Source organism: Choloepus didactylus, chromosome 21 (assembly GCF_015220235.1).
Source record: "Choloepus didactylus isolate mChoDid1 chromosome 21, mChoDid1.pri, whole genome shotgun sequence".
Classification (NCBI taxonomy): domain Eukaryota; kingdom Metazoa; phylum Chordata; class Mammalia; order Pilosa; family Megalonychidae; genus Choloepus; species Choloepus didactylus.
This window is the reverse complement of record NC_051327.1, coordinates 21,713,724-21,737,033: the sequence shown is the minus strand read 5'-3', so window position 1 is coordinate 21,737,033 and position 23,310 is coordinate 21,713,724. Positions and strand designations below refer to the sequence as shown.

At 45.6% G+C, this 23,310-nt stretch overlaps 1 long non-coding RNA gene and 1 other non-coding gene across 2 annotated transcripts; both read left to right on the top strand.

The window, feature by feature from the left end:
- Positions 1–9,981: 9,981 nt before the first annotated feature.
- Positions 9,982–10,086, top strand: LOC119518345. The gene has a single exon (XR_005213735.1). It is a non-coding gene; the product is annotated as a U6 spliceosomal RNA (small nuclear RNA).
- Positions 10,087–10,958: 872 nt separating this feature from the next.
- Positions 10,959–19,249, top strand: LOC119518275. The gene is made up of 3 exons (XR_005213697.1): positions 10,959–11,276; positions 14,666–14,709; positions 19,207–19,249. It is a non-coding gene; the product is annotated as an uncharacterized LOC119518275 (long non-coding RNA).
- The last annotated feature ends 4,061 nt before the right edge of the window (positions 19,250–23,310 follow it).

Here is a 23,310-nt window from a genome sequence, read left to right as displayed (position 1 = left end):
AACCAGAGTTTCTTCTAGAAGGGCGTGCATGCCCTTCTCCCCGAGGCTCCCAGGAACCAGTCACACACTTGGAATGCTCAGACATCCCCCGGGTCCCCAGTGACGCGCCAGGCGTTGCCACGTGTGTCCTTTCCCGACGCTCGGAACAACCCTCCGAGGTTGGGTCTGTGCCCGTTTCACCGGTGCGGGAACGTGCGGCGTGGTGGTTTTCCCTGAGGGTGACGGGGCACGGGGCGGGCTCTGCTGGGCAGCAGGAAGGAAGGGCTCACGGGACTCGGGACTGGGGCAGCGGAGGTGGCCTCCCCACTGCCTCCCTCCCCGAGCCTGTTTCCAATGCTCACGGAGGAGGCGGCACCTCTGGACTGAAGGCTCAGCCTAGCCCAGGGGGCACCACGGAGACCCTGGGGAAAGGCCTGGAGCCTTCCCGAAGGATGTTGCTGACACCAGGGGCAGCCACAATCTTTAGAAGACAAAAAGAATTCAGCTAGGCTGTTCAGCAGGAGCATGGGGGCTTTCTTGCCCGGGGGTGGGGTGGGGTGGGGGGAGCGTCAGACACGAGCAGGTGGCAAAAGGTGTGCAGAACACCTCTGGGCTCCTGCAGACAGGCCCCCTCCTCTGCTTGTGGCTTGCAGGAGGGTCTTCCTCTACCATCCCCCTGGATCCCTTCCAGAGAACAACCATCTGGGATTTTCTTCTTATTGAGATGACTCAGAACTGGAAAACATGGAAGTTGATCATTCTTTGGGCAAAACCAATCGCAAACTCCTTTACACTCCAAAGAAGTATTTCACGGAAGGAGATACAGGGCCTCCCGAGCAGTGTACATGTCAGGGAAGCAACACCGGGCACTCCAGCCAGAGCAGGTGACAAATGTGTTCAAGTTCAGGAAGAGGCGGTAGGAACCCATATCCACACTCAGACACATTTGTATATTCACAATGACTGGAAGGAAATCACGAGAACACTGGAATACTGGCAGTGGTTTGAAAGACACTGTGGATGTCTTTTCTTTCCTTTGTTGTTTTGTTTTGTTTGGATTATTTTCTCATTTTTCTAGAATGAGCATGCATTACTTTACATGAGAAAAGGAGAGGTTGTTTGTTTCATTTCTCTTTAATTTTTTTGTTTATTAGGGCAGTAGTAAGTTTACAAAACAAATCATGTGGAAAGTACACAGTTCCTAAATACCCCCTCCCACCACTACCTACAGTTTTCCCTGATTTTAACATTTTGCATTAGTGGGGTAATTTTGTTACAACTGATGAACCAATATTATTATAATTATAGTTACTATAATCCGTAGTTTATAATAGGGTTCACTCTCTGTGTTGCACAGCCCTGTGTTTTGTTTTGTTTTTTAATTTAGTTTTTATATAACAAAATATATAACATTTTGTTATATAACATAAATACAACATAATATTTCCCATTTTAACCCCACTTTCAAATATAGAATTCAGTATTACATTCCCAATGTTGTGCTACCATCACCACCATCCTGTTTTTTTATTTTTAAGCCAGTGAATTTTAAAGATTTCCAACTCAGAGCAATTCAATTATGTCAAGGATGGAGTTTTTGTCACCAGCATGGCTTCACAATTAGAGACTCATGAGGATTTTTTGAACGTGCTTTCCAGCGTGGAAAATATTCCAGATGGCACTGGAATTACCCATTTCTGAATGTTCTAAATATCGATGGGGCTAAGACGCTGCCGCTCCGAGGCAAGCCAGTCCGGGTTTTGTTTCACGCCTGGAGCCCCAGTTGCTTGATTGTGCTGATGAAGTTCTGTTATCCACACCAGCTCCCCAGATCTGCTGCCTGCTGGGAGGTGTTAAAAAAAAAAAAAAAAAGGCCCTTTTTTAGAGAGATAATTGAATCGGCTGAGGGAAGTGGAGTGTTTTATTTTTGGTGGGGATGGCTGGCCACAGTCCACGCATTCTTTTAAAATTCGACTTGAAAGATTGTTGTTGTCTGGCCAGGAGGGTTTATAGCTTTTTGATTTTGCTGTTTTGCATCATTTATGAACAAGGTGTAGATGCCTGAAGATGAAATTCTATTTGCAGTGTATTTATCTGGAAGGAATAAAGGAGTTGTTAGATAGATGGTGTGTTTGGGGACAAGAAATCCTTACGCAGCTTTGGAATATCTAGGCAGAATCGTCATGTCAGTACATCAAGCCAGCTTTGATGGCTGGGTTGGGCCGACATCTCCATCAGCACTTGCAGAGTAGAGCTGATCAGTGGGCTCTTGTATAAGAACAAGGAGAAGGGTTGGCTGGTTGTTATTCTCTGTATTGATTAAAATAGTCAATGAACTGCTGGGATGTTTTGACAATACATTACTTGGCTTTCATCCTCCTAATAAGGTCCAGCCACGAGTCTTTGAAGACACTGGGCTCTGAGCAAGCAGACATTTTAACAGGGATGGAAACTAGGCGGTTGGGAAAGTCCCAGGCTCCTGATACTTGGTGTCAACACCTGCATCCAAGAGGGATGCCAGGAAGTTTTGAAAACACAGAAGCCATCGAACCCTGGGACATCAGTGTGAGCTGGAAGCATTTTCAGAAGGCTTTGAGCCCAAAGCTCTCACTTTGTGGTGCAGACTCTGCAGAGTTCAAGAGATGCACCGAGATGGTGCCGTCTGTCCTGGTAATGAAAGTTCGGCTCAGGGTAGAGCCGCTCAGCTGTCCTGAAGAGGAGGACCACTTTCTGCTTTTATAGAAGTCCTCTCGGGAATAAAGAGAAAGGAAACAGCAAATCTGGAGTAGGAGTCGTAGGGAAATTTTCTGCTGAGTCAGAAATTTTTTGCTCCCCATAACCTGACTCGCTGCCTGTTTCAGTTTGCTAAAGCTGCCATTATGCAATATACCAGAAACAGGTTGGCTTTTATTATGGGGATATATTAACTTACAAGCTACAGTTCTTAGGCCGTGAAAATGTCCAACTCAAGGCATCAGCAGGTTGATACCTGACCCTGAAGACAGGCTGCCGGCATCTGGGACACCTCTGTCACAGGTGAAGGTACATGACTGGCATCTGCTCGTCCTTCACTCCTGGGTTTGGTTGCTTTCAGCTTCTGGTTCCAGTGGCTTCCTCTCTGAGCTTCTGTGGTTCCTCTCTTAGCTTCTCTGGGGCTACTCTGAGCTCTCTGGGCTTTTTCTGTGTGTCCTTTATCTTCTTATAAAGGTCTCCAGTAAGGGGATTAAGACCTACCTTGAATGGGGTGGGTCACATCTCAACTGAAATAACCTAATCAAAAGGTCCCACCCACAATGGGTCTGCACCCACAGGAATGAGTTAAAAGAACATGGCCTTTTCTGGGGTACATAGCACCTTCAAACTACCAAACTGCCTTTGCTCCTTTCTCCTTGGGATGGGCCTGAGGATTTTGAGAGGCACCACACAGATCCAAAGTGACAGGCAGTATGAGGCATTAAAAGGTGTGACTGGTTAATTCATGGAGATAAGTCACTCCCTCAGGAATTTCTTCCCTGCAGCCGTAAGCCAGGGGTCTTTACTCAGGTTGGTTGAGCAAACAGCCATCTGATCCTGGTTTGGCAAAAGCTATGTGGAATGTCAGCTATGGATGTAGGGGCCACTCATCTTTCTGACTGCCCAGCACCCACCATGGGAGCCTGACAGTCACTTTCCCAGCCTCCCTTGAAGCTAGGGCCCTGACGTGTGACCTCTCTTCCAGCCATCAGATGCAGGCACACCAGGCTTGGCCGAGAGGCTGGGGGGCAGCAGGGCCAGGCACCAGGCATGTCCCCTTTGAAGGAAAGCGGCAGCAGCTGCAGCTAATTTCTAGAACGCATAGAATCAGTGGGGTTGCTATTTGCTTCTGATGGCATTAGCAGTAGTGTCTCCAATGAACCAATTCTGTAGCATGACTTGAGGCCTGGCTGTGTAGCCTCTAAATCAGGTTCTTCAGCCTGTGAACTACCTGAAATCCTTTAATACATTCCTTTTCTGTTTAAACCAGTTAGAATTAGTTCCTGTAGTTACAACTAAGAACCCAGGCTGATTCACCAAACTACTGGTATATCAGTAAGCATTAGGCTCAGCTGTGGATATCAGTGGACAACCCCCCACCCCACCCCCGCCCCGCTTCCCAAAAAAAAGTGCTTCAGATAAGACAAAAGTTTAATCCTTTCTCACTTAAAAGTCTGAGTGGGCAGTCTTGGCTGGTCATGATAGCACAAAGGCCTCAGGTACACTGACTCCTTCCAGCTCTCACTCTTCCATCCCATCCTCATGGTCCAAACTGACAGCTAGAGCTCCAGCCATCACATTCACATTCCAGGATACAAAACAGAAGAGACGAAGGAGAGGAGACAAAGTGTTTGTAATAGCTGTCTTTTAAGGAAGTTTCCAGAAGCTTAAAACTGATCAGTCATTCTGGAATTAGATAGTGGTGATGGTCATGCATCTTTGTGGATTATACCAAAAACCATGGAATTGCACACTTTAAAAGGATGAATTTTATCATATTAAAAAATACCCAACTCATTGGCCAGACACATGGCCCAATCTAGCTGCAAGGGAGATTGGGAAATATAGACTTTTTTCTGGGTGTCTGTGTAGCGAGCTAAGAATTGGGGCTTTTGATTACTGGGGAAGAAAGGGACAACAGATTGGGGGACAGTTAGCAGTCTCCACCATAGTGAGAGAACACAGAAGAGGGTGCTCAGACACTGAGCAGGTTTAGATCTTACCCTTCAGCTCTCCTGTGCCAGCTAGGGTCCTGGAATGACCACGGCCCGGTCAACTAAGAAGGGAATTTTAGCATCCTGGGCCCTGGCTGGAGAACACTGCCCCAGATGGCTAAAAAAGGTCAAGCTGAAGACATAGGCTATGGATTGAATCATGTCCCCTAACCCCTGACCCTGCAGAAGTGAACCCATTTATAAATAGGATCTCTAAAGATGTTGTTAGTTAAGGTGAGGCCCAACTGAATGAACCTTAATCTAGGATGACTAGAGTGCTGGGAAGCAGAGGAAGTGTGGACACGGTGAGGAGGAGACAGACAGGGAGACAGACTGCCATGTGACAGAGGCAGGGACTAAGTTACAGATTGCAGCCAGCCACCATGGGAACTTCCGAAAAAGAAAGAGCCTGCTGCTGCCTTGATTTTGGCCTTTTAGCCTCCAAAACGGTGAGATGCTAAATCCCTGTGGATTAAGCCACCCAGATGTGGTATCTGTCACAGCAACCCAGACGGCCTAAGACAGCATATTACTGATGGGGGGCAATGAGGGGCTTGAAGGATATCCTCATCCCAAGAGACCATCTGTGTGCTCCCCTCCGTGTGGTCTCCAGACCAGCAGCATCTGTAGCACCTGGGAACTTGCTAGAAATGCCCATTCTAGGGCCCCAGCCCAGAGCCTCTGAATCAGAGGAGCCCTATGGGTGACTCTAGTGCTGAAGTTTGGGAACCACTCTTCTGGCAACGCTAGTTCTGCCTCTCGCGGAGCCATCTCTTAGAACTAGATGCCTGGCTCACAGCAGGTGACCAATAATTAATTACTGGAAGAATGAAGTGTTCTTGGCCCTCACTGAAACAAACAGTCCATTGAAATCCATCGCCACTTCTGCCTTTACTACATCATTCCTGCCCCCGTCCTCTGGCCCCTCTATCACACTCCACGTGAGAAATTTATTTTAGAAGGGAGGTCTGGGAAGAGCTTGCTTCCCCTGAAAAATGGATATTGCTTCCATCGGGGTCCCAACAGGATCCAGATGGCACACTCAAAATAGGATAATTTTAGGAGGGCTTATTTACAAAGGAGCTATTTATGAAGGTGTGGATAATAGCAGCCAAGACGTTATCACCTCTGGCTGGCAGGAGTGGGGAAGGAGGGGTTACCAGCACCCAGGAGGGGAGAGGGTAAGATGGAGAGGGACACAGTCAGCCCAAGGTGACTGACCTGAAGGGATGCAAAGCTGGGGAGAGGGGGAGTCAACAGCCCGACCTCACTCTCCTCCCTCCCTCTGATCTCATGCCAGTGCTCCCCATGGCTGAACCCAGCTAGAAGCTGGAGGACACAGGAACCTCTTGGTATAGTCCTTACAGCTTCCTGGGACGAGAGTGGCATGGAGAAGGGTTGAGAGTGGATCTGAAGTGGCAAAGGGGAAAAATCTGGCATCGATGTGTTTCTTTCCCTGATAATAAGAGGGAAGTGACTGATCATGGCTCTTTTCACTTTGCCTGCCAGGAAGCTCTGAAGCCAAAGAAGAGACTGGCCTAGAGTAACTATGTCAACCTTTGACTTGCATTTTGACTTTTTTTGTTTCTACTTGTCATTTCTTTTTCTTGTCCCTGATTTCTTCATCTTATTGAGTTATGATTATTTTATTGCATATTTTCCTCTTGTAAGCCATCGTGACTTTCGTGGCAGGAATCCCAGTACATACGCAATTTTGAAAACTAAAAATAAAATGTATCAAATGGCTAGTCTCTGCCAGTCACTGTAATAGGGGCTACAGGATACAGGAAATAGGTGAGACACAACCCGTGCCCTTAAGGAGGCCCCAGCTTGTAGAGTGAGGGCGTATTTCAAGGGTGCAAAGAATCCCGATATGATCGAGAATAAGGCTGATGCCAAAGGGTGGGAGATGGACCAGGTACGGTCTCTGAAAGGTGCATGGGATCATATGTCTCTGTTTGCCAAAGGTGAGCACAGGGCTTGGGGTTTGCTTGAGTGATAAAGACCAGTTCACTCTCAAACTGTCCAGGAGCGGGACAGGGAAACTCTCCCTCCATAGGTGGCTCCAGGCCTGGGGAGGTCATTAGCGATGTTTGCAGCCCAGTCCCTTGTCTTAAAGTCTTATCCACAGGGATGAGATCAATGCAGAGGAACCTCCTTGGATCCATGACTCCCAACTCCTCCTAAATGCTACTAAAGTATATCCTGGTCAATAGAGCTTTTAGCCAGGATGGATAGAAATGTTCTATACCTGTGTGGTCCAATATGCAGCCACTCGCCACATACTGAGCACTTGAAATATGGAGACTAAGGACCTGAATTTTATGTTTAAATTTAAATAGCCACCCAGAGCTAGAGGCTACATCTGGACAGCAGATTCTGAACATTTCCAGCATTTGGGCAAATTCCTTTGTAGCCCATCCCAGTCTCATCTTCCCCACCCCTGGTAACCTCTATTCTGACTTCTCAGTATGGAAGAGTTCTGTGTGTGTGTGTGTTTTTTTTTTTTAATACAGTTTTATTGCGATATATTCATATACCCTACAATCATCCACAGTGTACTATCAGTTATTCACAGTACCATCATATAGTCATGCATTCATTACCCCAATCAATTTTTGAACATTTTCCTTACTCCAAAAAAAAAAAAGTAAAAAAAAGAACACCTTAATCTTTCCATCCCCCCCATCCCACCCTATTTTTCATTTAGTTTATGTCCCCATTTTTCTACTCATCCATCCACACACTGGATACAGGGAGTGCGAGCCACAAGATTTTCACAATCACACAGTCACACCATATAACCTACATAGTTACGCAATCGTCTTCAAGAATCAAGGCTATTGGGTTGCAGTTCTACAGTTTCAGGTACTTCCTTCTAGCTGTTCCAACACACTAAAAACTAAAAAGGGCTATCTATACAGCACATAAGAATGCCCTCCACCCTCTCAACTCCATTTGAAACCTCTCAGCCCACTGAAACTGTTTCATTTTGCATCCCCTTTTGGTCAAGATTTTCTCAATCCCACTAGGCTGGGTCCAGGCTCATCACCAGGAGTCATGTCCTGCGTTGCCAGGGAGATTTACACTCCTGGGAGTCATGTCCCACATAGAGGGGCTGGCAGGAAGTTTACCTGCCAAGTGGGCTTAGGGAGAGAGAGGGCCACATCTGAGCAACAAAGAGATACTCAGGGGGAGACTCTTAGGCACAATTATAAGTAGGTTTAGCCTCTCCTTTGCAGTAACAAGCCTCATAAGGGCAAGTGCCAAGATAGACGGCCCAGCCTACTGAATTGTTAGTCTTCAGTGTTTGTCAGAATATCAGTAACAACCCGGGGCGGGGGAGGGGATGTCCAACATTTCCACAGTTTTCCCCAGTTCCTCAGGGGCCCCTGCAAATATATCCTTTTTCTCTGCCCAAATTACTTTGGGATATATCAGAATTTCACATTAACCTGTCCAAACCTACCAGATCTCACTTCCTAGTCAAAGTTCCGCGTAATTATGGTATTTGAATAAACTGACTGTACAAATTAAATTATTTAGTGTGCTGCAGAAAATATAGATCCTGCACCAAATAAACATCTCTTCCCTTGGTCTCACATAGAAGTTGAAGTTTTAAAACACAGTCAATATAATCCTTTACTCTTTGGCTGATTGGCCTCAGTCCTAACCAGATCTGCTTCATTCATATCTCTAATTGAAGTCTGGACTCTTTCACCTTTTTTTAATAGTTGCTATATGCAGTAATATAATACTGACATTCATAGCTGCCGAGCTTTAGCTCCGAGTTTCAGGTGTCACACAGATACCCAAATTGAACAGATTTTTGCATGCTTATGCTCATAGCAGCATTTTCACAATTGCCAAAAGATGGATGCAACCAAGTGTACCTCAACAGACGAATGGACAAACAAAATGCAGCATAAAAATACAACGGAATACTACTCAGCTGTAAATATGAATAAAGTTCTGGTATATGTGACAACATTAATGTACTTTGAAGACATCATATTGAGAGACATAAGCAAGACATACAAGGACAAATATTGTATGATCTCACTGACATGAAATAATTAGAATAAACAAATTCATATGGTCAGAAATTAGAATTTATGTTATCAGGGCCTGGGGTGGGGGCAGGGAATGGGGAATTTATGCTTAAATTTTACTGAGTTTCTATTTGGGGTGATGGGAAATTTGGTAAGAGATAGTGGTGATGATCGCACAATATTATGAACATATCTAACAGCAGTGAATTATATATTTGAATGTGGTTAAAGGGGAAATTTTAGGCCTTCTATATGAGATTTGAATAAAAATTTAGAGAAACAACATATGATTGTACAATACAAACACTGAACCCTAATCTAAACCAAGGGCTATATTTAATTGTAGAATTTTTAAATGTTCTTTTATGCATTGTAACCAATGTACCTCCCTACGGCAAAGTGTTTTTTTTGTTTTGTTTTTTAATACAGTTTTATTGAGATACAGTCACATACCCTAAACCTCCTAGAACACACTGCAGAAGCAACTGAAGCAGCAGACAACCTAGCTCTGTTTTCAAATATTGGACAAAATACTGTGATAAATGAAAATGAAAGCCACACCTCTCTCTCTCTCTCTAAGCCCACTTGGCAGGTGAACTCACTGCCCTCCCCTCTACGTGGGACATGACTCTCAGGGGTGTGATTCTCCCTGGCAACACAGGATATGACTCCCTGGGATGAGCCTGGACATGGCATCCTGGGACTGAGAAAATCTTCTTTACCACAAGGGGTAAGTGAAATGAAACAAAATAAAGTTTCAATGGCTGAGAGATTTCTAATGGAGTCGAGAGGTCACTCTGGAGGGAATTCTTTTGCGCTATATAGATATCCTTTTTAGTTTTTAGTGTATTGGAATAGCTAGAGGGAAATACCTGAAACTGTAGAACTGCAACCCAACAGCCTTGATTCTTGAAGATGACTGCATAACTATGTAGCTTCATAGCACATACTCCCTTTGTCAGGTATATGGACAGATGAGTAGAAAAATGGCGACAAAACTAAACGAAAAATAGGGTGGGATGGGGGGGATGGAATGTTTGGGTGCTCTTTTTTACTTTTATATTTATATATTTACTTATTTTTGGAGTAGAAAAATGATCAAAAGTTGATTCGGTGATGAATGCACTATTTGATGGTACTGTGAATAGCTGATTGTAGACGGGGATGATTGTAGGGTATGAAAATATATCTCAATAAAACTATATAAAAAAAGAAGTAATCCAGTGCTTGTTTCTGCAGCACATATACTAAAATTAGAATGATAGAAAAGGTTAGCATGTCCCCTGAGCAAGAATGACAGGTGAATTCATGAAATGCTCTATATTTTAAAAAATAATAATAATCCATCTGGTGTCAAATAGGCTCAGTACATCACGCCCCTCACCCCCCACCCCCAAGCATGGCCCGAAGCTGGGGGTGTGCTGATTACTTGGAACCACGAGGCTCACCCCCAGCTTAAGGAAGGAGGTAGCGTCCCTCAAAATCTGAGGGCCAATTGGCGGAGGCCATCGGCTAGACTTGTGATTACAGTTTTATTTGAGCGTAAAGGATACAAATAAAGAAGAGACGCTTAAGTCGGGGTCTGGGAGGGCCCCCAAAAGGGAAGCTCCCGTGTCCTCTCCCCGTGGAGTCGGAACGTGTCACCCTCCTGTCACCCTCCCAGCTTATCGATGCGTATTATGAATTGGGGAGCCCGGAGCTTCTGGGTTTTGATTGGGGTCTCTAAGGTGGGCGTGATTGAGGGTCTCCAGCCCCTGTGGTTGAACGCAATCTCCAGCCCCCTCCCGGGGCGCCCGCCCCACCCTGACATCTCATTAGCATGAACTCAGGGGCGCTCTGGGGCGCACCGCGAATAACAAAAGACACTCCAATCGCAGGACATTCCAATCGCAGGGGCCACAGGCCAGCCACGTTCGCTAGGCTGCTACAGGGGCGCAAACAAATCCGCCCGGGGTCCTTTCGGGGGTGTCCTCCCGGCCCCGCCCCCTCCCGCCTTTTCACCCCCCAGATCGGCCCCACCCACCGCAAGCCCTAATTATCGCCCCCAAACTGCCCTTGAGCCGAGAGCCGGGCTTCCTGCTGGGACATTCATTCCCCAGCAGTCACCTCAGAAACCAGGTGACTTCCCCGTTCCAAGGAGAACTGAGGCGCGGCGTGCCGGGCCCCACGGAGGCGGCTGGGAGACCGTGGCGCCCCCGTGTCTGTGTGTCCAGCAAAGCCCTACATTCCCCAGTGGGACAGGGGACCCGGGGCCCTTGCTCCGGTGTCTGCAGAAGAGAAGATCCTCCACCAGCTAAACCTGAAGAGCACGCCCGGCCCCGCACTAAGGGGGGAGGCGTGCGCGGGAGTACCCGGGACCTCCCCCCTTTTGCCCTTGGCGCAGAGTTAAAACCCCCTCATCTAAATAGTTTAAGGAAATGTCCCCGTGAAGTCTGGAGGAGTGAGGCGGCAGCCAAGGACCAAACGCTGGGCCATCTCAGGAACTCCCCAGGGCAGGAGGGTCCCAGCGCGGGGGAAGGTAGATGACGGACCCCCAAACCCGGCACCACGCGGCGGATGGGGGGAGACGCGTGCTCGCGGCCGACCCCTGCTTGGTGGGGGAGCCCCGGTATCTGACCAAGCCCGGGCCGGGCCGGGCAGGACTCGGGGCGCGTGAGCCGTGTGCACGGCCGCCTGCCCAGCTCCCTCCATCTCCTGGGTGCCTCGGGGCCCCACCTTTTCTAGCCTGGGGACCGCAGGAGCCCCTCTGCCTTCTCCTTGGCTGTCCTCCCCTGCGGCTGGACAGATCTTTTAGGTCTGGCACCCTCCCCTCCCCACCTCTTACACACACACAGCCCTCCAGCGAAGGCAAAGACAATGGGAAAAAGAAAAACATTCGTTTTCCCTGGTGCGAAAAGGGAAACTCAAACACCCCCCAAGCCCTTTCCTTGGAGAATTTTCTTTAGAAAACTTATTGTAAATTCTTTCTCTGCCCCTCTGAGATGTATGTAAGTCTTTTTAAAAGCTCAGTAACCTCTTGGCAGCTTTCCTACCCAGGAATGGCTTTCTCAAGGACCCGGGGCTGACTCGAGCTCCTCTTTCCTGGGATTCTGGCTCCCACCTGCAAACCTACCTCCTGTCATGAAGATATGAACTTATTTTGCATCTGGATAAAGGCAATTAGCTGACACAGATGGTCAGCCCAATTACCAGGTGTGAAAAATAGCATTGTCAAGTCCTCTAACTGGAGGACTAGTTATGATTTTGAGAACATGCAGGTAATGTGTTGTACCTGCCTGGCTATGCGAAAGGGTGAGATTTCTGTGTCTCTGCAGACTCCTTAGCTGATGGTCTGGGATGCAGGTCACACTATGGTTTAATGCTTATTCAATAATAAAACTATCTGGGTTGACAGGAGATTTTGTTTATAAGTACATTTCTCCAACACAGGACACTCAGAATAAAATCCACCCTCCCTGCCTCAGCGTCAGGCCTCACGTGATCTGCCCCCCCCCCCCCCCCCCCCCCCCCCCCCCCCCCCCGCCTCTCCACTCCTTCCTCTCCTCAGCACTGGACTCCACCCATGAACTGTCATTTCCTTGAAACCTTTCATTTCTGGAAACTTCTGTCCCAAGAAAACCTGCCAAGCTTGTTCCCACCTCAGGACCTTCATGTTTTTTGTTCCCTCTTCCTGGAATGTCCTGGCTATAGATCTGCGGTTGTCAACAGGGGTGGATTTGCCACCCCAGGGGACATGTGGCAATGCCTGGAGACATTTTTGGTTGTCACAACTCTGCAGATCCTACTGGCACCTAGAGGCTGTTCATCATCCCACAATGCACAGGACTGGCCCCTCCCCACCACCACAAACAATTATCCTGCTCCAAGTGTCAACAGCACTGAAGTTGAGAAACCCTTTTCTAGATCTTTCCATAGCTTAATCCTCCTTGTCTTTCAGGTTTCAGCTCAAATGATACTTCCTCAAAGCAGCCCACCAGATGATCCTTTGAAAAGCATTTCTTCCTGTCACCCCTTAGCAGATCACCTGGTTTTACTTTCTTCAGGGTGCCTGTCATCACTTGAAATCATCTTGTTTATTTATTTTTACTTGTTAATTATCAGTCTCCCCCTGCTAGGATATCCCAGGGGATTTTCACAGTCATTGCAGATGGAAATTTTTACTGTCTAGCCACGTCACCTCTCTCCCCAAGTCCTTACCCCACACCCCCGAGGGAGGCATCAATTGAAGTTTTGTTCTTTTCCATTTAGCCTACAGATAATTTTTTCCCCTCTCCTGGGTCTTTGCATGGAAGTGAGCAGAGCATGGCCAGCCTGGACTTGTCTGAAAAGTCATCACTCCATGCTGTTTCATTGGCACTTTCCAGACTGGGCAAGGAGAGCTGTGAGAGCTGTGACGGCAGCGATGGGGTGCCCTGATGGGTTTCCTGGGGATAGCTGTTGGGGTGCAGGCAGCTGGGCCGGGCTCCTGAATATACCTCACCAGCTGGGTGCTTCCTCCTGGGACAGATGCAGCCAGAGATCCTGGAGACGCTGGGGCTGAGGACTTGAACAGACCAGCCTCTGCACTCGCCTCTGAGTCAGAACCCCCAAATGACAGCAGACAGGCTGGCCCCGAGCCAGGTGTTTTCTAGCCCATCAGTACTCACTCACTCATTCATTCATTCATTCATTCATTCATTTATGTCTTAAAACCACAGAAATTTATTCTCTCACAGTTCTGGATGCCAGAAGGCCCAAATCAAGGTGTCCGCGGGGTTGGTTCTTTCCGGGTACTCACTTAGAATCATCCCGTGCCTCTCTCCAGGCTTCTGGTCACTGCACTACTCGTGCATTATTTATTTATTTATTTTAAAGTTTCTGGAATAGCAATACTTATTTAATTTTGCAAGACTGAGGTAAAAAGGATAGGCAGTAAGTTTTACTAGTCAATAAAAAGCAATTCTACCAATCCACTGGTAATTAAAATACTAATCAGAGTTAGGAAGCATTTTACTGAAAGCAAAATATTTAGAGAAAATAGATACTTATACAAAATGATAAAATGCAAATAATAAGAATAAGTGCATTTCAAAGAAAGCACAAGCTCATTTTAATTTATGGAGCCAGTCAGTTAAAGCCTTAAAAAAATTAAATGGAAATTGAAATACGCAAAAATGTAGAAACATTCTACAGAAGATGGTCATTCTTTTCCTGAGTGCACTAAAGCTGTGAAACATGAAGTAGAGGTCTGGGAATTCTTTTTTTCTTTTCTCTCTCTTTTTTTTAAATCCATTTTGTTGAGATAAATTCACATACTAGACAATCCATCTAACCTGGACACTCATGTCTTCTAGTAAATTCACAGAGTTGTGCATTCATCATCACAATCAATTCTAGAACATCTGCACCCTCAGGAGGGTTCACTATGTTATACAGTCCCATGTTTCTTCCTCTGTCTCTCCTTTTAGTGACATGCATAACCCTACACTTTTCCTTTCAACCACAATCGTACCCACGCATCATCACTGATAGTTACTCTCACTAGAACATGCGACCATCACCTCAATCCATTTCCAAACATTTACAATCAACCTTATTACATATTTAGCACAAATTAAGTATCAGCTCCCCATTCTCTGCCCTTTGGTTACCTAAGTTACAGATATTAACTCCATAAATTTGCTACTCATACATTCTTAATCTGAACCTTCTTAGTCTCCCCAAGCCTTCATTTTCTTCCTCTGTAAATTAGAGATGCTAACCCGGCAACCCACTTTAGAGAACTGCTTTGCGGCGTGAGATTGAGTTAAAATTTTTCAAGCACTAAAAATGTGTCAAGCTTTTGCTCATGATTTATATGCATTTATCTTGTTCAATCAATCTCCCCAACAACTCTTTGAGAAACATTCTGTTATTCCTGTTTCACAGCTCAAGAAACTGAGGCCCAGAGAGCTCAAATAACTTACTCGCTGGTAAGTATGGAGCTGTAGTTCAAACCCAGGTTGGTCTGACTCCAAGACCAGGTACTTAACCATAAAGTATATGATGTACCTGGTGCAGAGGAAAGCCCCAGTAATTGTTAGTTTGATCCTTCTTTATGATAGGCTGAACTACTCCATGTTTCTGATAGAGGATGTAATTGTAATCACTATTAAAGAATTGGATGTCAGGTCTGTAGCTTAGAACATCTTCAGTTCAAGCCTATAAACATTTATTGAGTTCTTGTTGTGTTCTTTGCAGTGTTTCAGGCTCTCTGGGGGAGAGTCTCTGCCCTGAAAGCTTATAATTTATTCCTGGAAAACATGTTATTATTCGCTATGGTTTCCTGCAAGGGGAGCATGTTGAATTACTTATCTATTGCTGCATAACAAACTATCCCCAAACAGAGTGGGGGTAATTGCGGTGCCTCAGGAAATTAGAGAGGGAACAGCAGGTTGCTCATCTTGGCTTCTTAATGTCTGGGGCCTCAGCTGGAAGGCTGGAAGGCTGGGGGTTGGAATCATCTAAAGGCGTGTCCACTCACGTGTTGGTGGTTGGTCCTGGCCAACTGAAATCTGAGCTGTGGCTGCTGGCTCCAACACCCACACATGACCTCTTCATGTGGCCTGGGCTTCCTCATAAAATGGCAGCTGGATTCCCTGGGCAGGCATTGAGAAAGAGAAAGATGGAGCTATTTGCTTGTGTGTTGTAATGGCAAGTATTGGGACAGAGGCAGAAGCTGTGTTCCTTTTTAGGACCTTGTCTCAGATGTCACATAGCATCACTTTGTGCTCTGTTGGATGGGGCGGTTACAAGGCCCCCATCCAGATTCATGGAGGGCACACAGACTCCCTGTGCTGGTTTGAAGACGTTACATACTCCATAAAAGCTTATGTTCTTTTAATCCACTCTTGTGGGGGCAGATGTATGGTGGGTGAGATCTTTTGATTAGGTTGTTTCCATGGAGATGTGACACACCCAATTGTGGGTGGGACCTTTTGATTAGATTCTTTCCATGGAGGTGTGACCCCACCCATTGAAGGTGGGTCTTAATTAGTTTGCTGGAGTCTTTAAGAGAGCTCAGGGAGACAGGGGTATAAATCTCCCAGGCAACAGGGGATATGACTCCAGGGGATGAATCTGGACTGAACATCATGAGATTGAGAACATCTTCTTGACCAAAAGGGGGATGTGAAATGAAATGAAACAAAGTTTCAGTGGCTGAAAGATTCCAAATGCAATTGAGAGGTCACTCTGGTGGACAATCTTATGCACTATATAGATAACACTTTTTAGGTTTTAATGCATTGGAATAGCTAGAAGTAAATACCTGAAACTATCAAACTGCAACCCAGTAGCCTTGACTCTTGAAGATGATTATATAGCAATGTAGCTTACAATGGGTGACATTGTGATTGTGAAAGCCTTGTGGATCACGCTCCCTTTATCCAGTGTATGGACTGATCAGTAGAAAAATAGGGACAAAAAACTAAATGAAAAATAGGGTGCGAGGGTAGGTGTTTTGGGTGTTCTTCTTTACTTTTATGTTTTATTCTTATTTTCACTTTTTCTGGTACAAGGAAAATGTTCAAATAATAGATTAGGGTGATGAATGCACAACTATCTGATGGCATGGTGAACAATTTATTGTACACTTTGGATGATTGTCTGGTATGTGAATATATCTCTATAAAATTGAATTAAAAAAACCTTCAACTGCAAAAGATAGATGAGAGAAAATAAAAATTCTAAAAAGAGAAAAAAATAGATTGGGGGTAATGAATGCACAACTATATGATGGTACTGTGAACAGCTGATTGTACACCATTGGTGATGTATGGTATGTGAACGTGCTGGTTTGAATGGATTATGTCCCCCAAAACGCTATTCTCTTTGATGTAATCTTGTGTGGGCAGACTTATCAGTGTTGATTAGATTGTGATTCTTTGAGTGTTTCCATGGAGATGCGTCCCACCCAACTGTAGGTGATGACTCTGACTGGATAATTTCCATAGAGGTGTTACCCCACCCATTCAGGCTGGGCTTTGAACAGTGGAACCATATAAATGAGCTGGCAAACGGAAGGAACTCAGTGCAGCTGAGAGTGACATTTTGAAGAGGAGCTACAGCCAAGAGGGACACTTTGAAGAACACACTGGAACTGAGGGAGGAGCTTCAGCTTACAGAGACATTTTGGAGATGGCCTTTGAAAGCAGACTTTTGCTCCAGAGAATCTAAAAGAGGACAAATGCCCAAGAGCAACTAAGAGTGACATTTTTGAGGAGCTGAAGCCTAGAGAGGAACGTCCTGGGAGAAAGCCATTTTGAAACCAGAACTTGGAGCAGACACCAGCCACGTGCCTTCCCAGCTAATAGAGGTTTTCTGGACACCATTGGCCATCCTCCAGCGAAGGTACCCTATTGTTGATGCGTTACCTTCAACACTTGGCCTTAAGACTGTAACTGTGTAACCAAATAAACCCCCTTTTATAAAAGCCAATCCATTTCTGGTGTTTTGCATTCTGGCAGCATTAGCAAACTAGAACAGATTTTGGTACTGGAAATGGGGTGCTGGTGCTGCTGAGTTCGCAAATACCAAACATGTTGGAATGACTTTTTAAATGGATAAAGGGAAGATTCTGGAAGAAGTGTAAGGAGCTTGATAGAAAAGGCCTAAACTGCTTTGAAGAGACTGTGGAAATATGGACTCTGTTCAGCCCAACATGAAGATGTAACCAAACATGGAACCCAGCAGCCATTTCAGTACAAGCCAAGATTGGAGAGGGAGTTAAGCAGAAAGAATTTGTGGAAAGTCCTATTGTCTGATGGCTTTGACCTCTGTGTGCTTCATGCAAAGCCAACAGAATTTTTGCGAGCTCTTTACCAATAGAGCTGCTGCCGGTTGGGACTGGAGGACACAGACAAGGAACAAATTGATGGAAAATTTTCTTCAAAGACAGAGCCATGGAGGTTGAGGTCTGGAGTCAAGAGATCTCAGGCTGGGAAAGCGGAGTGACCCACACCCATGGAAAGGGTGAGTTTGCCCCGGAGGTCGAGGGTGGGCCTTCCACCTCCATGTTCCAGAAAGGTATTGCCACCTCAGGCCTCAAAGAGAGTGGAGCACATTTCCTGGGGACTGGGGAGAGCCTGGCCACCACCCCACTGTTCTGGAGGGGTTGAGCATGTGCCCCGGAGATGGAAGAGAATCTGGGTGCTGTCCCAATGTTTGAAGAGGGTGGGGCCAAGACGGTGGTCTCCCCAGTGTGTGGATATGTTGGAGCACTCACCCCAGCGTTTGGAGAGGAAAGGGCTGTGAAAAAGGCCCTTAGGAAGGGTTAGACTCCCACTCTCTCAAGCTGCAAGGATGCAGTGTTGTTCTGTAAATGACTCTCAGACTTTGAAATCTAATGGAGTTTGTCCTGCAGGTTTTAGGAACTGTTTTGGTCCTGTGAACCCTGTTTTTCTTTCAGTTTCTCCTTATGGCAATGGGAATGTTTATCCTATGAACGTCCCTCCTTTGTATATTGGAAGCACATAACTTGTTAGTTTACAAGTCCACAGTCAGAGGGGAATTTTGCTTTTGGACAGACCACATCTGTAACTGATTTAATGGGATCTTGTACTTAACTATTGTTACTGAAATGATTTAAGTTTTTGTGATATTGTGATGGGGTGAATGTATTTTGTATATGGAAAGATCATGTCATTTTGGGGTCCAGGGGGTGGAATGTGCTGGTTTGAATGTATTATGTCCCCCAAAATGCTATTATCTTTGATGTAATCTTGTGTGGGCAGACTTATCAGTGTTGATTAGATTGTAATTCTTTGAGTGTTTCCATGGAGATGCACCCCACCCAACTGTGGGTGATGACTCTGATTGGATAATTTCCATGGAGGTTTTACACCCCCCCATTCAGGGTGGGTCTAAATTAAATCACTGGAGCCATATAAATGTGCTTGCCAACAGAAGGAACTCACTGCAGCTGTGAGTAACATTTTGAAGAACAACTGAGAGTGACATTTTGAAGAGGAGCTACAGCCAAGAGGGACACTTTGAAGAATGCACAGAATCTGAGAGAGTAGCTGCAGATGAGAGACAGTTTGAAGACAGTCGTTGAAAGCAGACTCTTAATCCGGAGAAGCTAAGAGAGGACAAAACACCCCAAGAGCAACTAAGAGTGACATTTTTGAGGAGTTGCAGCCTAGAGAGGAACGTCCTGGGAGAAAGCCATTTTGAAACCAGAACTTTGGAGCAGACACCAGCCAGGTGCCCTCCCAGCTAACGGAGGTTTTCCGATGCCAGTGGACTTTCTCTAGTGAAGGTACCCTTTGTTAATGACACTTTATGGCCTTAAGACTGTAACTTTGTAACCAAATAAATCCCCTTTTATAAAAGCCAATCCATTTCTAGTGTTTTGCATTCTGGCAGCATTAGCAAACTAGAGCAGTGAATATATCTCAATAAAACTGAAAAATTTTTTTTTTTTAAAGAGAGAGCTCAGAGTTGACACAGACCCAGATGCTTGGAGATGCAGACAGAAGGATGTTTGGAGATGCTAAGCTAAGAGATGAAGCCCAGAGTCTGCCCCAGAGAAGCTAAGAGAGGACCCCCAGATGCTTAAAGAGAAAGCCACTGCAATCAGAAGCTGAAAGCAATGCAACCCAGGAGCAAAGGACCAGCGGACGCCAGCCATGTGCCTTCCCAGTTGACAGAGGTGTTCTGGATGCCATCAGTGTTTCTTCAGTGAAGGTATCCTCTTGTTGATGCCTTCGTTTGGACATTTTCATGGCCTTGGAACTGTAAATTTGTAACCTAATAAATCCCCTTTTAAAAGGCCATTTCTGGTATATTGCATTCTGGCAGCTTTAGCAAACCGGAACACTGTCCCATGTTATGGGTTGAAAAGATATGTTGAAGTCCTAACCCCCCAGCACCTGGGAACATGACCTTATCTGAGAAAAGAGTCACTGACAATGGAATTAGGTAAGTTAAAATGAGGTCTTACTGGAGGATGGTGGGCCTAATACAATATGACCGGGGTCCCCACAGGAAAAGAATTGGACACAGAGACACAGGGAGAAGGTATGAGCTGGAGCCCACAAAACGCCAGCCACCTAGAAGCTGGAAAGAGCAAGGAAGCATCCTCCATGACAGGTTTCCGACTTCTGATCTCCAGAACTGTGAGACAATACATCTCTGTTGTTTTAAGCCCCCCAGTTTGTGGCACTTAGCTACAGCAGCCCCGGGACACGAAGATGATATCAGTTACCTTGTACCCAGTGCACATAGGATGGGATACATCGGTGAGGTCACTGCTGGAAAATCCCATCTTCTGCACGCGGGAGATTTCTGAGTATGGAGATGACCACTGAGGGATGTGGCTGAGCATGAAGGTGGTGAGTTTGGGACTTGCAAGAAAATGGGATTTTACATGGTAGGGAAAAAGGAGCAAAGGCCTTCAATTAATGCTGGAGAAGATACATGGCTGGGTATGTCCTGTTGACAGATGAGGCCAGTGCTGTAAGGCTGAGCTTCTGTGGGGCATCTAGCACCCGTAGGTGGGACCCTGGCTAGAACCCAACAGAGAACAGGTATGCAGAAGAGTTTAGAGCCTAATAAAGGCAGCCTAGCAAGTCAGTGGGGAAAGACTCAATTCTTCAATAAATGAGGCTGGGGCAACTGGTTAGCTTATTGTGAATAAGAATAAAATTAGACTACTTAGTGCTCACTCTATGGTATCAAAATCAACTCCAGATGAATTAAGGAATTTCATTTAAAATATGGAGCCATAGAGGAACTACAGTGAGGAGAATGTTTATCTGATCCTGGAAGGGAAGGTCTTCCTAAACATAAAAGCAGAAGCATCATCTATAAAAGACATAACTAATGAGGGATGTTGTCAGCCCCCCCCCATCCAACAGCGGAGAATTGGTTAACAGCCATGTTGAAATATCATGTCACCACTAAGAATCATGTTCTTAGATAATGTTTAAGGATATAGGAAAATTGCCCTTACTGTATTAAGTGAAAAAAAATGGACCACAGAATATTTAATTATATATAACACATCATATAGATATATAGATATAAATATATATAAATTATACCAATTACACTATATACAATTATAGCTGTGCTCTGCTACTACAATTGTGATGTTTGACGTTTGATTGCTTGCTATGGGTTCAACACTGGGCAAATGCTTTACGTGCAGTGTATCGTTAAAATTTTCCCCATAACCCTGTGAGGTTCCCACCTTACAGGTCAGAAAACTGAGCTGTAAAGAAGTTCCCGCATTAGCCCAAGGCCGCTGTGGCAGAGGAGCTGGGACTGCGAGGATAAACACCCAAATGTTAACTGTTTATGCCTGGGCGGCCAGAGGACTTTCCACATTTTCCACAGATTTACATTACTGTTAGAGTAAAATAAATCTCTAAAGCATATATGAAAGAATGGACACCTGCCATACAAAAGTGCAAACAAGCATATTTTAAAGCGTTCTGCTCTCCTTGGGGTCCCAAGAAGCAGTCTCCTCTCCAATGCTTTGGGGGTCCCCAAGAAGACACACACCTATAAAAACCAGCTGGGCACCAGGAAGCCCTCGGTGGTCAATGACTGCAGCCGAGGTTGATGAAAGCAGTTTCTGAAATGCACATGCAGCCAAAAGGGACCCGGTGTGACGGGACAGGGGCCACGCTATTCTTCACATTTGAAGGACGCCTCGTCGGCGCGGCCCCCCTCGCCTCTGGCTCACACTGGGGACCCTCGCGGCGGGCGCCACCAGAAACACCACCAGGTGGCGCCCGAGAGCCCGGCTCGCCGGCCGGGTCCAGCCGCCCAAATAACCCTGGTTGCCATGGATACAGCTGGGCGGGGGCGGAGCGAAAGCGGACCCGGGCGGAGGACGGGAGGTCTCGGTTCGCTGCCGCCTGTCTGGTCTTAACCGTCCTCTCCTCGTAGCCTTCCTCCTGTCGCCCCCACACTCAGGCCTCAGTTTCCCTGTCTTGAAAATGTGGAGACCGGCGAGGAGTGAGTTGGAAAGCAAGAAGGGAAATTTTTCAGCACTGCTTAAAAAAAAAGGATTTTTTTTTTAAATTATAGAATAGCTCAAACATACAGAAAACCGTGAGAGTAAAATAACAAACACTCCTGTAACCTCCACCAGAGTTAATGTGTTAACCTTTTTTTTTTTTTCAATTCCTGTTTATTTTTGGCTCTTGAGGCAATGTCATCTTTTCAAATATGAGAAAAAAAGCAGTTAGTTCCACACAAAATAGAAATTTGAAGTGTAGAATATGAAAAGAAGCTAAGGATGGGGGGAGGCAGTAGCAAAAGATATGAGACATCACAAAAAGATGGAGGGGGTGGATAGAAATGGTGGGGAGTATTTGCTGGAGTGAGGGCTTGGGTGGGGACCCAGGCCCTTGTTTTGAGGAGGGCTGTCCTAGTGGTGCCAGAGGGCCCTCTCGGATTTGGAGTCCTGGTCAGTCCACCCAGGCCTCTGCCCATCTTGGTCTGCAGAGAGAGGGGAAGCTGACTCCGGCTCCCCCAGCCTCTTGGGACTGACACCCAGTCCTGCTCTGGTTTATTAGTTTTAACAGAGCTCTTCTAATGATAACCACTTAAGTAGTTTCGTTTCCCTCTTATTAGAAACAGTAGAATGACGGATATCCTTACCTGTGTACAGCAGTGAGTCTGCCTCTAGACCTTGTTGTCCAAAAGGGGAGCAACTAGCTGCATGTGGTTATTTAAAGGAATCAAATTTACCCAATTAAAAAAAGGTTAGATTAAGACATTTCTCTAAAACAGATATACAAATGGCCAATAAGCACATGAACAGGCGCTCCAGGTTGTTAGCCATTAGGGAAATGCAAATCAAAACCGCAATGAGATACCACTTCACACCCACTAAGATGGCTATTATTGGAAATATGAAAAGTATCAAGTGCTGGTGAGGATGTAGAGAATTTGGAACTCTCGTGCATTGTTGGTGGGAATGTAAAATGGTGCAGCTGCTGTGGAAAACAGTTTGGTGGTTCCTTGGAAAATAAAACATACAATTACCATATGACCTGGCAATTCTCACTCCTAGGTATAGACCCCAAAGAATTGAAAGCAGGGGCTCGAATAGATGTTCATTGTAGCATTATTCATAACAGCCAAAAGGTAGAAGCAACCCAAGTGTCCACCAACAGATGAATGGATAAATAAAATGTGGTCTATCTATGCAATGGAATAGTCAGCCATAAAAAGGAACAAAGTCCCGATCCATGTTGCAACATGGAGGAACCCTGAAGACATTATGTTGAGTGAAATAAGCCAGATTTAAAAAGACAAATATTATATGATTCCATTTCTATGAAATACCTAGAACAAGCAAATATGTAGAGACAGAAGGTAGATTAGAGGTCCCAGGGGCTGAGGGGAGAGGAAATGGGGAGTTAGTGCTTAATAAGGACAGAGTTTCTGTTTGGGGGGATGAAAAAGTTTGGACATAGACAGGATGATGGTTGTACAACATTGTGAATATAATTAATGCCACTGAATTGTACACTTAAAAATGGTTAAAATGGCAAGTTTTATGCTATACATAT